Source organism: Phyllostomus hastatus, unplaced genomic scaffold (genome assembly GCF_019186645.2).
Source record: "Phyllostomus hastatus isolate PE091 unplaced genomic scaffold, TTU_PhHast_1.1 phas_scaffold_78, whole genome shotgun sequence".
Classification (NCBI taxonomy): Eukaryota; Metazoa; Chordata; class Mammalia; order Chiroptera; family Phyllostomidae; genus Phyllostomus; species Phyllostomus hastatus.
In genome coordinates, this window is record NW_025334041.1 from 95,207,713 (window position 1) to 95,221,280 (window position 13,568).

The 13,568-nt window shown below is 39.0% G+C and overlaps 1 pseudogene; it reads right to left on the reverse strand.

Moving 5' to 3' along the window:
- Positions 1-762: 762 nt before the first annotated feature.
- On the reverse strand, positions 763-1,152 carry LOC123812023 (annotated as a pseudogene).
- Positions 1,153-13,568: the final 12,416 nt, after the last annotated feature.

Below are 13,568 nucleotides of genomic sequence, written 5' to 3' on the forward strand. Positions count from 1 at the left end.
AATTTGTGGGTTATTAGAATATGAAAAGCTTAGCCTGTTATTGCCTAGTTGTTCCAAATAAAGGGCCCTCCTCTACCCAGTTAAGTCCTCCCCAAAGCTGAAGCTCTCTTCCTGCCAGGTTCTGTTCCATGCAGTGACTGTCCACACACTGGTACCTGCTCACGGAATTGCCGTTCTGATTGGATAAGGCTGAGGTAGTGCTGCTCAGGGAGGGACCCCACAGTCTTTCTCAAGTGAACACCCCTTCTCTGACCCCTACACCATCCTGATGTCTTAAGCATGTGATTTCAGCATGAGACCTGAAATGTGCGGCCTCAAGCTCGTGTTCTCTTTGCGATGTAGGGTGGTGAGAACTTTCCAAAAGCTTGATTTTGTTTTTATTTCTTTCTCTTGCATTCATATTGCCTCAGAGTCCACACAATTAGAGCAAATTTGTGTTCTTAGTTCTACTTTCAGAATTAAAGAGTATTTTTTTAACCAGGTTAAAAAACAGTAGGAGATAGGAACCCAAGTTATTTACAGGAGTGTGGTAGCAAGTACGAAACACTAACAGACTATCAGAATCTCCTTATGCCTGCCTCCAAAAACTCCCTCCTACTCCACTCTTCCCAAGCTTATGTTTTTATTCCATGGAACCATGGCTTTGTTCTTCTCTTTTTTTAAAAAAAAATTAAGTTCTTAGTTTATTAATTCTCTCATGCACACTCACCACAGATAAAGTCATGGAAAAATCTGTACTCTTTCTGTTGTCCAATCTCCAGCTTACTTTTTACCTGTACCAACATTAACCTTTGCAGACCCCCTGACATTCTTCATTCTGTTCTTGCTTTCCTTTCCCTATTTTCTTGAGGTCTTCTTCTCGTATAGGCCACATCTTGCAAGTCTGTGTTTGGGTTCATTTTTCTTTGCATAATCTAAGGAACCACAATCCATGCCAAAGGCAGTTGCCCTGCCACCACCAAAGTGGGTTCTCAGTCCAATTACAAAGATGACATCTGGTGTGACCTTGTACATTTTGGCTAGTTTTCCCCAAATTTTTGTCTTAGGTACTGTTGCCTTCCCAGGGTGAAGGATGTCAAAGACCATTTATTTTTGCTGAAGTAACCAGTTGGTCATGAATTTCCTGGCTCAGGTAGTTACTGTGTCGTTCATGACGGCAGGCGATCCTCAAGCAGCCAGGGAGGGAAAAACCTGTTCTTCTCGTATGTCTCTTTTTTTAAGATTTTATTTATTTATTTTTTAGAGAGGGAAGGGAGGGAGAAAGAGAGAGAGAGAGAGAAATACCAATGTGTGGTTGCTGGGGGTCATGGCCTGCAACCCAGGCATGTACCCTGACTGTGAATCAAACCTGCGACACTTTGGTTCGCAGCCTGCGCCCAATCCACTGAGCTACGCCAGCCAGGGCCGTTCTTCTCTTTTTATGCTGCATGATCTCTTGGGAATTTTTCTTTTACCAATGACTCCCTTCCCCACCAAGATGTAACTGCTACTTAAATTTTATAGAAATCTTTTCTCACTTTTTTATAGCTTTGCCACATTTGTTTATATCCCTAAATAATATTTTGTTTATTTTTGAACTTTATACATATGGAGTCATATATATTATTTGGTGACTTGTTTCTTTCATCTAATGTTAGTTTTTAAAGATTCACACATGCTGATGCTTATAGCTATATTTAATTTTCACTATTATTTAGTATTTCTTATTTAAATATCCAACAATAATTTTATTCACTTTGTGGTCTATAGACATTAATTTATCTAGTATTTGATAAATATGAACAAATCTACTATATACATTTTGAAACATACCTTTTGGTGTCCAAGGGTTTCTTGATTTAAGAGTGGAATTGAAAGATTGAAGGATTAAACATGTTCAACTTTACCGGGTAGTAATGCCTGGCTTTTCCAAGTATATCTAGTTCATTTAGTCTCCTTTTAGTAGATGAGTTTATTTTGTTCTACACCTCTCTCCATATTGAGCACTGTGCACTGTTATGATTTGCCCATTAGTAGTTTCATATATTCTGAGTGGAGTCATAAACTGTGTATAGGAAAATACTGGTGCTGAAGACATTGACCTTGCCACAAAACTAGGATTCATAGGGATGTTAAGGACCCTTATTCCTTCTCTGACAATTTATGAAATACCAAGTTAGGCCAATCATCCAGGCAATTTAATTAATGTAATATTTATGTCTGAGATATCCTGTTAATGGGATTAGAATACAGTTCAAGTTTTATTTTAATATAGCTAGTTAGTTGTATCAGTTCTTCAAAATACTTTTTTAAAAAAGATTTTATTTATTTATTTTTAGAGAGGGAAGGGAGGGAGAAAGAGAGAGAGAGAGAAACATCAATGTGCGGTTGCTGGGGGCCGTGGCCTGCAACCCAGGCATGTGCTCTGACTGGGAATCGAACCTGCGATGCTTTGGTTCACAGCCCGCGCTCAATCCACTGAGCTACACCAGCCAGGGCCAGTTCTTCAAAATATTTTTTATGGAGTAAACAGTTTTTGATGATTTCATTTCCAACAAAATGTTGGTTGAATTTAAAGACACATGCATGTTGATAAAGTTATAATGGATAGCCAACATTTTTGTTTATTTGTTTTCGATTCCATTTTCAGGGGGTTTTGAAACAGTTTAATGCAAATTCAAGCAACAGTACTTTGAGAATAATTACCAGAAAAATGTTTATCAAATGGATAAGTAGATAGTTGTAAAACTAATTTTTGGCTTGGAGCCTAATTCAGACAGGAAAATGTCAAAATGACTTAAAACTTCCAAGTACTGTAAAGTAATTCAGTGGAATAAACCACCTGTGGTCTGATTTTTTTCCCCCTGAAGGAGACTTACATTATAAATCAAAATAAGCTGCATTACTATATTCTAAAAATTTTGTGAAAAATAAACTTGATTTTGTGGCTCCCTCCTTCAATTCTGAATGATGTCTAAAAAAGCAATTTACTCTTCTTTTTACCTTAATATTTTCTATTATTTGTCTTTTGCACTGGGATATTAACACATTGATTTTCTATTCTTAGGTAATTACCATTAATGGTAATATCTCCTCATTTAAATGTTGTGACTAACTAAAGTCATAATATCAATCCTATTTTTCTTTTTATTCACTTGTATTTTGCAGCCATGTAAATGTCACCCTTATACCTGAGGGGTGGAAGAGGGTGGTGATGGTAACTGTTCCGATAATATTTGCATGCCTTTAGTATGGCACCTTACCATTTTCCATATACAAAGTACTTCGATGTACAAGTGAGGAAACTGAGGTCAAGAGAGTTTAAGTGACGTGCCAGCTGCAAAGAGGCAATTTCTATTTGATAAAAAGTTAGAGATTAGAGCGATGTTAGTAAGCACCACAGCCAGAGCAACAATCTTGTTCTCCTAAATCCTTCACTGGAATATTTTTATCCTGACATTCTAAGCCATTCTTGTGAAGCTGAGGAACAGCATATAGGCTGGTTCTATCTGATAAAATTATTACCCCTGGCTGAAGATTTCACAATGAAGTGGACACTTTGGGGGGGGGGCAGAGAGAGAGAGAGAGAGAGAGAGAGAGAGAGAGAGAGATATGACATACCATGTGCTTTTAGAGAAAAGCAATCAATTCTTTATTTCATTTTGCATGGATGGAAATGACTTGCATCTACCAAAGACACAAAAATGGAATTATTAATTCAAATATAAACAGTTTTAGTGGAGAGAAAAATGACAATGTCCGGCCTTTACTAGGCCAGACACTGCCAGGTAATGATAGTTGTAAGAATAAACCCTCAAGACTGTAATACACTGAGATGTATGCTGAAGTATAACGGACCATGCACAATTAACTGATTGCCTTTGGAAATGGGTATCCAAATTTATTGCTGTGATATCATGTAATGATGGCCATCCCCTGAGACTTCTACAGAAATTAGTGTTTCTCTAATAAACTATCAGTTTGAGCAGGGTAGGGAGTATATCATATACTTGTATCTGACATAATATACTTGTGATGGGGTGGGGTAGATGAGGGCGAGGCAGTAAAGCTGGAGGAGAGGAGGCAAAGCAGCTAAAATGGGGTTGAAGAGGGCATCAAAGGGGAGGGTTACTCATCTGCCACTAATGTCTTCCTCTACCTCCCTTTCTTCTTCCTCTTTCTTCTCTTCTATTCTTCTCTGCCAGGGCACAGGGTTTGCAATTTGATTCACAGTCCTTGCCAGCCATTGTCACACCGGATACGCTCCATTCATCGCTGTTCCTGTTGGCCTTTGAAAACAAGCTCCGTGGCCCTGCTCTGTTTGTTGTCAAGAATGAATAGCTCAAAGTAGGAATGTTTCCCAGACGAGAGGTGAAGGGGTCAGTGTGGACCTCTGGACATTCGCAATGCTTAACTTGCAGGCACATCACATGAAAGGGAGCGCGACTGCCGGCGCTGCTGAAGGCAGTTTGTGTGTATGCCGCGAGGCGCGGGCTCGGATCGCTCAGATCATGAGATTGCCTGTCAGGTCATCTGCTGTAAAATCCATTATGAAAAACACCCGAAACTGATGCCTGACTGGAAGTCCTTAGTTTACTAAATTGCAGAAATTATCTTTGGAAGGTTTTGTCACTTTTATGTATTTTTTTATAAAAAAGTAATGTTTGCAGTAATGCCTCATGCAAAGTGCTAGTTGAATGAATCTGTCACTGAAACTTCAATTCCAGATTACCACACGGCAAGATCTGCTATTATAAATGAAAACACATCTTTAGAAAGTTCACAACAGTTTGAAGTAGATGAGCTATTGAAATGTAATAGGAAAATCTCCCCTTTACAGATTAGTCCAACAGTGATTGTAGTCCAATATGTAAACACAGTCTCACTTTATTGTCAGGGTAAAATGGTCCTTAATGTGCTACTTCAAGAGCAGGTTAGTGTTACCTGAGCCTACAGATAATGATATAAATTATCTTTAAGAATTCTGTGCTGTGAGTATGACACAGAATTCAAAAGCAAATAGGAAATCATTGCATTATTAAACTACTAGACTTTCTTGATAAGTTGTTGCTGATTTTTTAATCTCTGCAAGCTCTGAACCACAATTTACTAGAAGAATATTACTGAAGAATTCTTAGGGGACCTTTAAAAGTAAATTTTATCAAAAGTGGCCTAAAACAGCTACATCCTTAAAGTGATAAGATCACATGTGAATAGGTCAGCCTCACTTCCGGTGCACTGTACTGCTCTAGGGCAGCATAGGGGTATGATCTCCTTCCTGTTTATTTACTGTCCTTCTGGGAGATTATTATTTTATGGTAGTTTACTGTGAGTATGAGCTGTGCTTTTCCTAATAAAGGTTGTATTAGTTCTCCAAATGACAAAAGTTATGCTAAGGGAGAAATGGTAAGACATACAGTATGGGAAGACTGAAGGAAAGAATCTTGAGAACTGTGGTCAGATAAATTAGAATCTCACTGTACTTGCAATTTTTTACTTACAGGTCAGCTATCTAAAAAAATTTATATTGATTGTACTTATAATGAAAACCTTGAAATGATTCAATTTTTGAAATTAGGAGAGTTTGGCAAGGAAGGAGACAAAGAAGAAAGGAGTGAGCATGAGAAAGAAAATAAAGTTCCCTTGCATTGTGCCTATCTTGAAAGAGATGCCCTCAGAGTGGACAAGATCGTGGCCATTCAGTCAGGTTTTAAGGCTGGCCATAGCACATATCACTACTATACTTTCTTTTTTAATTTGCAGAAAGGGATTACCTCCATGATCAGTGGCTTCAGAGTTGTCTAGACAACATGCTTCAGGTGGTATCAGTGACCTTAGTCACACCAGGCTGGCTCTAAATTAGTGATGAGTAGAGCTGGAAGGATGTATTATAGTAGGTATAAACCATAAGAAGGTATTTAAATAGATAGATAAGACACATGCAAATCTTTTCATTGCCATGACAACCATCTTGATATAGGTTTTCCATATGTAGCAAGAAGGGCAGAGCAAAAGGCACTGGAAAAATAGCAGGAACCTGTAATGAAAATGAACCCTGGCAGGGGATTAGTCCAGATCTTCATCATTTATTAACTCTTAATGGAATACACACTTCTGTAGTAATATACTACTCACTGGATCAGAAAACCATTATTTCCAACCCTGAGCTGTAGAGTTCTCAGCTATATGATTACATCCCAGTCTCCAAGTCTTCAGAAATGGCTCTGACTGATGCAAGGAAAGAAAGGAGGAAGAATACCAGTGTACTTCTGCATGCAAATTCTTCAGTGCCCCAAAGAGCTTTCCAGAGATGGGTTCATCCAAAACTCAAATGGATAATTTGGCTACATGACTTTAATTGTTTGCTTTTATTGATCAGAGAACATAATGAATTCCTAAATAATCATAAAATGGGGTAGTGCATTCCATTTCAAAAAGCAGGGTGGTATTTGTTCCTGTGCAAAACCTTGGGGAGAAGAAAAGAAACACTGCCTGCTTGCCTCTCCCTCCTCCCTTCCAATTTTTTCTCTTTCTTTTCTTTTTTCCCTTCTTGTCTCTAGCTCTCATCTCTGTTCTCTTTTTGTCCTCCCAGAATTCTTCATTTCTTCAAGTGCCAAAAGACTTTCAGGGCCAGCTCTAGGCACTGATGATCCTGCTGTGGCCTTGGAAGCTCCCTAAGCAATGCTTTCTTCTGCCACATACCTGCAGAATGAATCGAGTCCTGCCAGCCACCCCAACCCAGCCCGCTCTACCCTGAGCATCTGTTCAGAGGTGAATGATGAGGGTGAGAGAACACAAGTGTACCTTTAGCTTGGTGTAACATTTTCCTCTGCAGACCACAGACCTTCACAAGGCCCTTGACTCTTTTGAAATAGGAATGGCAGTTCTATCTGCTACTTTTAAGGCCAAGACAGGTACTGTCAACAGCACCGCAGAGTCATTAAAATTCTTCAATCAGATCTTTGTATGTTCAATCAATGTATGGATGCCTTTTGACACAAACTGGCATTTCAACACAGCAGGGAACATGGGTGGAAACAAGCTGGTTTATTAATTAAAGTGATAATAAATAATTCCACCCAAAATACCTCTGTTTGTTCAGTGCAAATGTTGGCTCAGTCATTCATTCTGAGGCTGTTTGAAAACTTGGCCTTGCTTTGTGCTCTTTCTAGCATAAAAACAAATCAAAGTCAGAAAGACCCTTTCCTATTGCAAAGTAACTTGAATGTTTATTTGGTCACAGCTCTGACAAAACAAGCTCTATAGGATATTATTTTAATATGGTTTCTTTAAAAACTCTTTAAGTGGCAACATATTATAGCAGGAGGCAGTGACAAGAAATGGTTAAACAAAAGCATCCTTCAGCAAAGAACAATTTAAAATCTCATTCATCAGGTTCCACCTGTCCTTCGGAAAACATTCTAACTTTATAGAAATTGAAGACTAACCATAGCCCCGAAAACTGTTGATATTAACACTGTAGGCCATCCTCTATACTGACATCTCAGTTGCTTTTCCAGAATGTGTGTTCTGTCGGACAAATTTGGGGGGTGTTGTTTTGCTTTCAAGATATTCAGATGTTCCTCTTTTGACATCTGGCATTTTAATGAACAATCTTTGTGTGTATTTAAAGCAAAATGAACGTGATCTGGTCTGGACTGCCCTGTGAGGCAGCTTTATTTATGAATGCCAGCCCTGTCATGTTAATTTGTACTACGTTTCTGGTGAATCCTAAAAGAAGACGTTACACAGTGGATTTGGAGGAGTTAAAGGGAATCTACAGGGTGACTTTAATCTTTATGTCTTTATATACTGGAGGGCATTTTACTGCACCTCTGCACTGCTCTCACTACACAATCATTTTCTCCTTTAGAAATGTAGCCATTTGGATCAATAGTTACAGTACAATATATTGTACTTCTGATGGGGGGTCTCCTAGGACAGCGAAGAAGCACTGTGGTGATTTCACCAAATGCTTGGTTCTACGCTATAGCCTATTTTTAAAAGAAAGTTAGCACAACATACATTGAACCAAATTTATGAGCATTATAATACATTTTTTACTTACTCTACTTACGTATATTAAAATAAAATTAGGAAAAATGAAGTGCAAAGGAACATTTTGCAGCTTGAAAAATAGAGGTTTTTAATGGGACGCCAGAGCAGTAGCAACTAGAAGGAGCTGTCTCTTGGAATTTGTAGCTGCTGCTACCAAACACTGAGATTTTGGGTTTGGCATCTATTTCTAGCTGTTGTGATGATTGTACATTTCTAATATTGGAAAGGAAAGGGGGGAAAAATCCCTGAGATGGCCACAGATGTTTGCAGAGTGCACAGAAGATGGAGCAAGCAAAAATGTAAAGAAATTATACGTCTCTTACAGTGTTAACAAATGTAGGCTGCAAGTCAAGGATTTTACTGTAAATTCTTTATCTATAAACAAACTGGGTTATCACAGCTGTTTATTGCACTGCTAGTCCTGGTCTTAACCTTTACATCTTTATTGCTTACATACCATTCCCTTGTTTATGTGTCTGTACCATTCGGTGCCCTTGAACTTGGTCCCTGTGAGCCCTGACCCCTGTGTGCTTGCTCACTCACTCCACTCACGTCTGCAATCAGTAAATCTGAGACAGGCCCTGGCTGATAGCCGAGCTGCAGTAGGGCAATTAACACAGAACTAAAGTGTCATTCCTGGCAGGGTGGGGAGAGTGGCAGACCGCAGATGACAGTTCTCAGTTCTGAAGCTGTGACATTCAGGCCAGACCTGGGATTATAGGGAACAGGGGAAAAAAGGAAAGAGGGAGTGAGGGGGGTTTATTTGAGGGGGAAGATTTCCTCAAAGAAAAGAGCTGAGTGGCTTCTCTTTGAAGAATTGTTTATTCCCTGTATCAGATTCCAGCTGTCTGACCAGTTAATTGGATGAATACCTAGAGGAAAACATTCTGTGCACTAAGTGAATTGGGGAAAATGGGCATCTTTCTCTTTAGGAGAAAGTGCTTTTTCTTAAAAAAAAATAACCAACTCTCAATCACCTTTTAACGGTGTTCCTGCCAGACTTAGATTAAAAAAAGGAAAAGAAATATCTTTTATTAAGAGCTTGCCTCCCCCCACCCTTTTGCCCACTCACAGTTTCCCCTGCAGCCACCTACCTGCTCTGGGCCCTGATATCTTAATAAAGTTGGTGTTGAATAGAAGCAAAGCACCCAGGCGGCCGCGTGCTGAGAAGAAACTTCTTTTTTAGTGCTTTGCTCTAAGTCGCTCTGGACACCTACCTATGGAATGTGAGAAACTGTCCTCAGGCACCCCAAGTCCTGAGGTCTTGAGGGCACCCAGGCCACCAGGGGGCATCCTGGATCCTGAACTTGGATGCCTAGATGTCAAGTTTCCTGGGTGTTGTGCAATTTTGAAAGCAAAGCCAGCCCTTTCTCAGATTCGAACTCTCTCTCCCCTCCTTCATCTTGCTGTAGGCATGTTCTGAGGTTCAGAATTGTCAAATATCTTGCCAAGGTCAAGTGCTTAGAAAGGATAGAACCAAATTTCAAGATATGTTGATGTCAGCAAATATGCCTGGAGCACTGGGGAACAGTCACTTAACCACTCAGTGTCTGTTTCCTTATCTGTAAGATGGGAATACGCACTGAGTAGGGCTATTGTGAGGATCCAGTGAGCTGATGCTGCACCTACAAAGGGCATTGGAGTAAATGTCTAGCACATTCTGAGGATCCTGGAATGCTGTTGTCAGCATCACGATCATTACGTTGCCTGCCTGACTGTTTATAGTGAGGAGGTGAAGGGAGCAGCAGGTTGAGGAAGCCAGTGTGGCAATTGGCAAAAATAAATAAAATAATAAGTAAATAAATAAACAAATAAATAAAATAAAAAAGTAAAAAAAAATCAATATATAGAAGTAAGGAAGAAGAAAGAGAAAACACTTGAATTTTGGACACAAGAGAATTTATTTGTGAAGCATCATGTAATCCCATCGAAATAAATGTAGATGATCCAGCTATGTAACAAGTTCACACAAAGGATGGATTGTTCAAAAGGATCCCCTAGACTAACTTTTTCCCATTAAGGGTTTGTTAGTATTGTAGCTGATAAGGCTTTGGCATTACTCTATCTCATACTATGCAGCTTACCATGTGGTTCTGAAATGGGGGCCATCCTTTCAAACTCTGCCTTATGAACATGACATATTGGAATTAGCATCTTGTCTGGGAACATAAGCTTCAAATCCTGAACATATATACTTGATAGTGTGATGCTTCATATTAGCACTAAAATGGGCTTCCAAATCCATTTTAAGGATGAGGTAATGGAATAGTTAAGTGAAATGATGGTTGTCCACGTTGTACCAGGGTAGAGTCCAGCTGTCTTGCCTCCTGGTTCATCATTTTGTCCTGCATCCTGTACCATGACACCTCACCTCTGTATCTTCTATCAATATGTAAAACTCAGGAAGTGACAGGTGTGTTCTGTAATTAATACAATATCAAGATTCATGTCATGTGGCACTCAGAATGAAGAGAAGAGAATTGTTCCCGTTCTGTGGCAAAATGAGGTAAGAAATCCTGAAATTCAGATTTCAGCCTTGAAGTCATTAAGGAGAATTTTAAAAAGTGGCCTTGCTAGTAATCTGCTCTCTATGTATGTATTTTTAGTTGTGTTTGTCATTGCCTTTGAAGCACTCAGGCTGTGGCCCATGGTTTAATTAAAAGGCATCAGAAGTGAACGTCCCTTTACTTCAGCCCATACTGCTGTTAGTCCCACTCTTACTTTTGAGTGTTTCTGCTCGTGTTTTGTCCTCGCAACACCGAACCATTGCTGCCCATACTGTGTGGGAACTCTGTTTTTCTGAAAGATGGTAGGTGTTTTTCAGAGAAAACAGTTCTTAAGCTAAATAAGTTTAGGGAAGTCTGAATGATTTAGAGACTTAAAAACTCATGACAAGGCTTTTAAAAAAGCGTTCTTGAATTATAAAATGATCCAAAGAAAGAATAATCTTTATTTTGCTTGGCCTAATAATGCCTAAACTTAATAAATGATAGAATTATTTTCTGCAATAACAGTATGTTACTGTCATAGAGTTGCCTGTAGAATCATCTGCATCTACGCAGCCGTGGGAAGGAGAAGTGGGGATCACTTAGGACCCAGAAGAGACACAGTACTCTGCCCACACTCCATTGGCCAGAACTCAGTCACACAGCCACTCATCACAGGGGAGGCCTGGACATATAACCTAGCTGGTACCCAGGAGGGAAAGGAACTGTATCTTAGGGATAAATAATTTTTGCCACAATTGCAAATTGTTAACATCTTTCAGAACAAGTATTCCACAGCCAGAGACTGTTAATGCCACTTTCACCTGCTTGAAGTAAGATTAGATGCTCCCTAAATTTATTCCAATTCTAGAACCTATTTACAAGTGTATCTTTAGGGTATGCTTGGAAATGGGGTGCACATTTCTGCTGTAACTTGATTAAGTAAAAGGGATGTTCTGATGGAACTTATTTCTCTTAATTACATATTGAAGAATCAATATTAAATCTTAATTCAGAAGTAGAAGTGAAGGAAGATACAGTTGTGTGGCTTCGACATAGGTCTTTCTGCTGTTCTTAGCTAACACAGGGATAGAGTTTAGAGATTTGGAAGAAGTGCTTGTTCATGACCATTCTGGCAGTTTTCCTCATGTATCAGATGTCTCAGAACAGCTCCGGACCAGTGATAGCTCACATTCCATTCATGATCTAATTGTCTGATGAGGATTTGAAATGTTGCTATCTCATGCTTTGAGTTAAAAAAAAAAAAAGGATACACATGGTTTGGAGTTTAGGCAGGCCTGATGGTGCAAAAGTTCTGAAACCTGGCTCGCTTTTTCTCCAAGGCATGTGGTCAACTATTAGCCCACAAGAGTAGATTACAGGGCTGCTTTAAGGTTAAAACCAGGACTTTTCTGGAAAAGTAGTATGTTGAAGCTAGCACCGTTGATGTCCACAAAGGTGATAGCCAAGAGTTCTGGATCCTTTATTCAGATCTGGAAAATATGGGAAAGACAGCATTACTAACACTTGTATTGACCATAATTAAACTTTAACACAAATGAAATTAAGGATTTTGCAAAGAAAAATCATGTCCCTATAGGCCCTCTAAGTTAATTCAAAACCTGTCTTGAAAAGTTTAACTCTGATCAGTTCCTAATCATTCCATTTACTGAGTTAGAACATAACTTAGAAATAATGTCCTATTTTTACAGAAGGGAAACTTAAAATCCAAGAAATAAAAGTGGCCTGTCCAAAATTGTGTGTAATTTGTGGCAGAACTGATCAGAACCCTCATCTGTTTAATGGACCTGCCCAATCTCTAGTTGATCCATTATTTCAGAATATTTAAGTAATGAATGCATTTACATAGCTATTTGCATAGCAAAGATAAACTTATAGAATACCATAAATTTAGTGTGTTTTTTTCAAAATGATTTGAATACTGTGATAGGTGCTGGATTTACAGCCAGTAATAACAAAAAGAAGTCAGAGACTGTTGTGAGGAATAAATGAGCTAGTAAGGTATGCACTTAGAATAGTTCTGGATTTGGCAAATAGTAAATGATCAATAAATGCTCGCTGCTGTTGTCATCCTTGTTATTGTTGCTTTAGTAAAATGCGAAGACATTCCCCCACTTGTTTTCTTCTTTGTAAAATCTCATTCACTGTGCTTGTGTCTTCAGGAAATTCAACTTATTCCATGAGAACCCCTCACACAAGCTCCTCATTCTTCGTGGACTGCATTCCTCTGTGACTCCAAGCCAGAGCTTGTGTGCGCAATGTTCCCTGGGAATATTTATAGTTAGCAGCTGATTTGGAGCAGACAAATGATTTAAGCTCTATAAGAAGCTGGTATTAATACTTTCTACTGTTTTTTTTTCCCTGAATTGACTAAGGTTGCAGTTGTAACATCTACTAATCTTTCTAGACAAGATAGGAGTGGGGAGTGGGTCGAGAGAGAGACAGAAAGAGAGAGAGAGAGAGAATGGGAATGGAGAGAGAGAATGAATGAGCATATTCATGGTGCAAATGTGAAATTTACCAATGCTAAGAGAGTGCCACTACTGGTGTTGCAGGGCCTATGAAAATGAGTTAGCTCCAACTTTGTTCTTAGAGGACTTTACGGTCTTCTAATGAGAATGAAGATAGTGAGGATAGTGAAGATAATGAGAATGAAGACAGATAAGACACAAAGTGGGGGTGGGAGAGGCATGAAGCTCTGTGGTGTATAGGAAACAGAAACAAACTCTGAAGGGAAATCAGAGACAGAGGACATTTGCTTTTGAAATCATGAAACGCAGTGACCACTGAGCCAAAAAAGGAAGGTGTTTAACTGATGATGAAATAGCTCTTTCTTCAATGCTCGACTAGCAGAAGTTGTTTATTTATTTGTTATAAAAATACCAGTTTCAAAATCCCTATTGTTATATTAGCATTTATTTGCTGATCACTGACAGTGCACTGTGTGCCTGAGGGAATTTCTCTTCAAGTGTTTCAGGTAAGACATTTCGGCTCTAACAAAGGTATGAAGGGGTGTAAACTCGG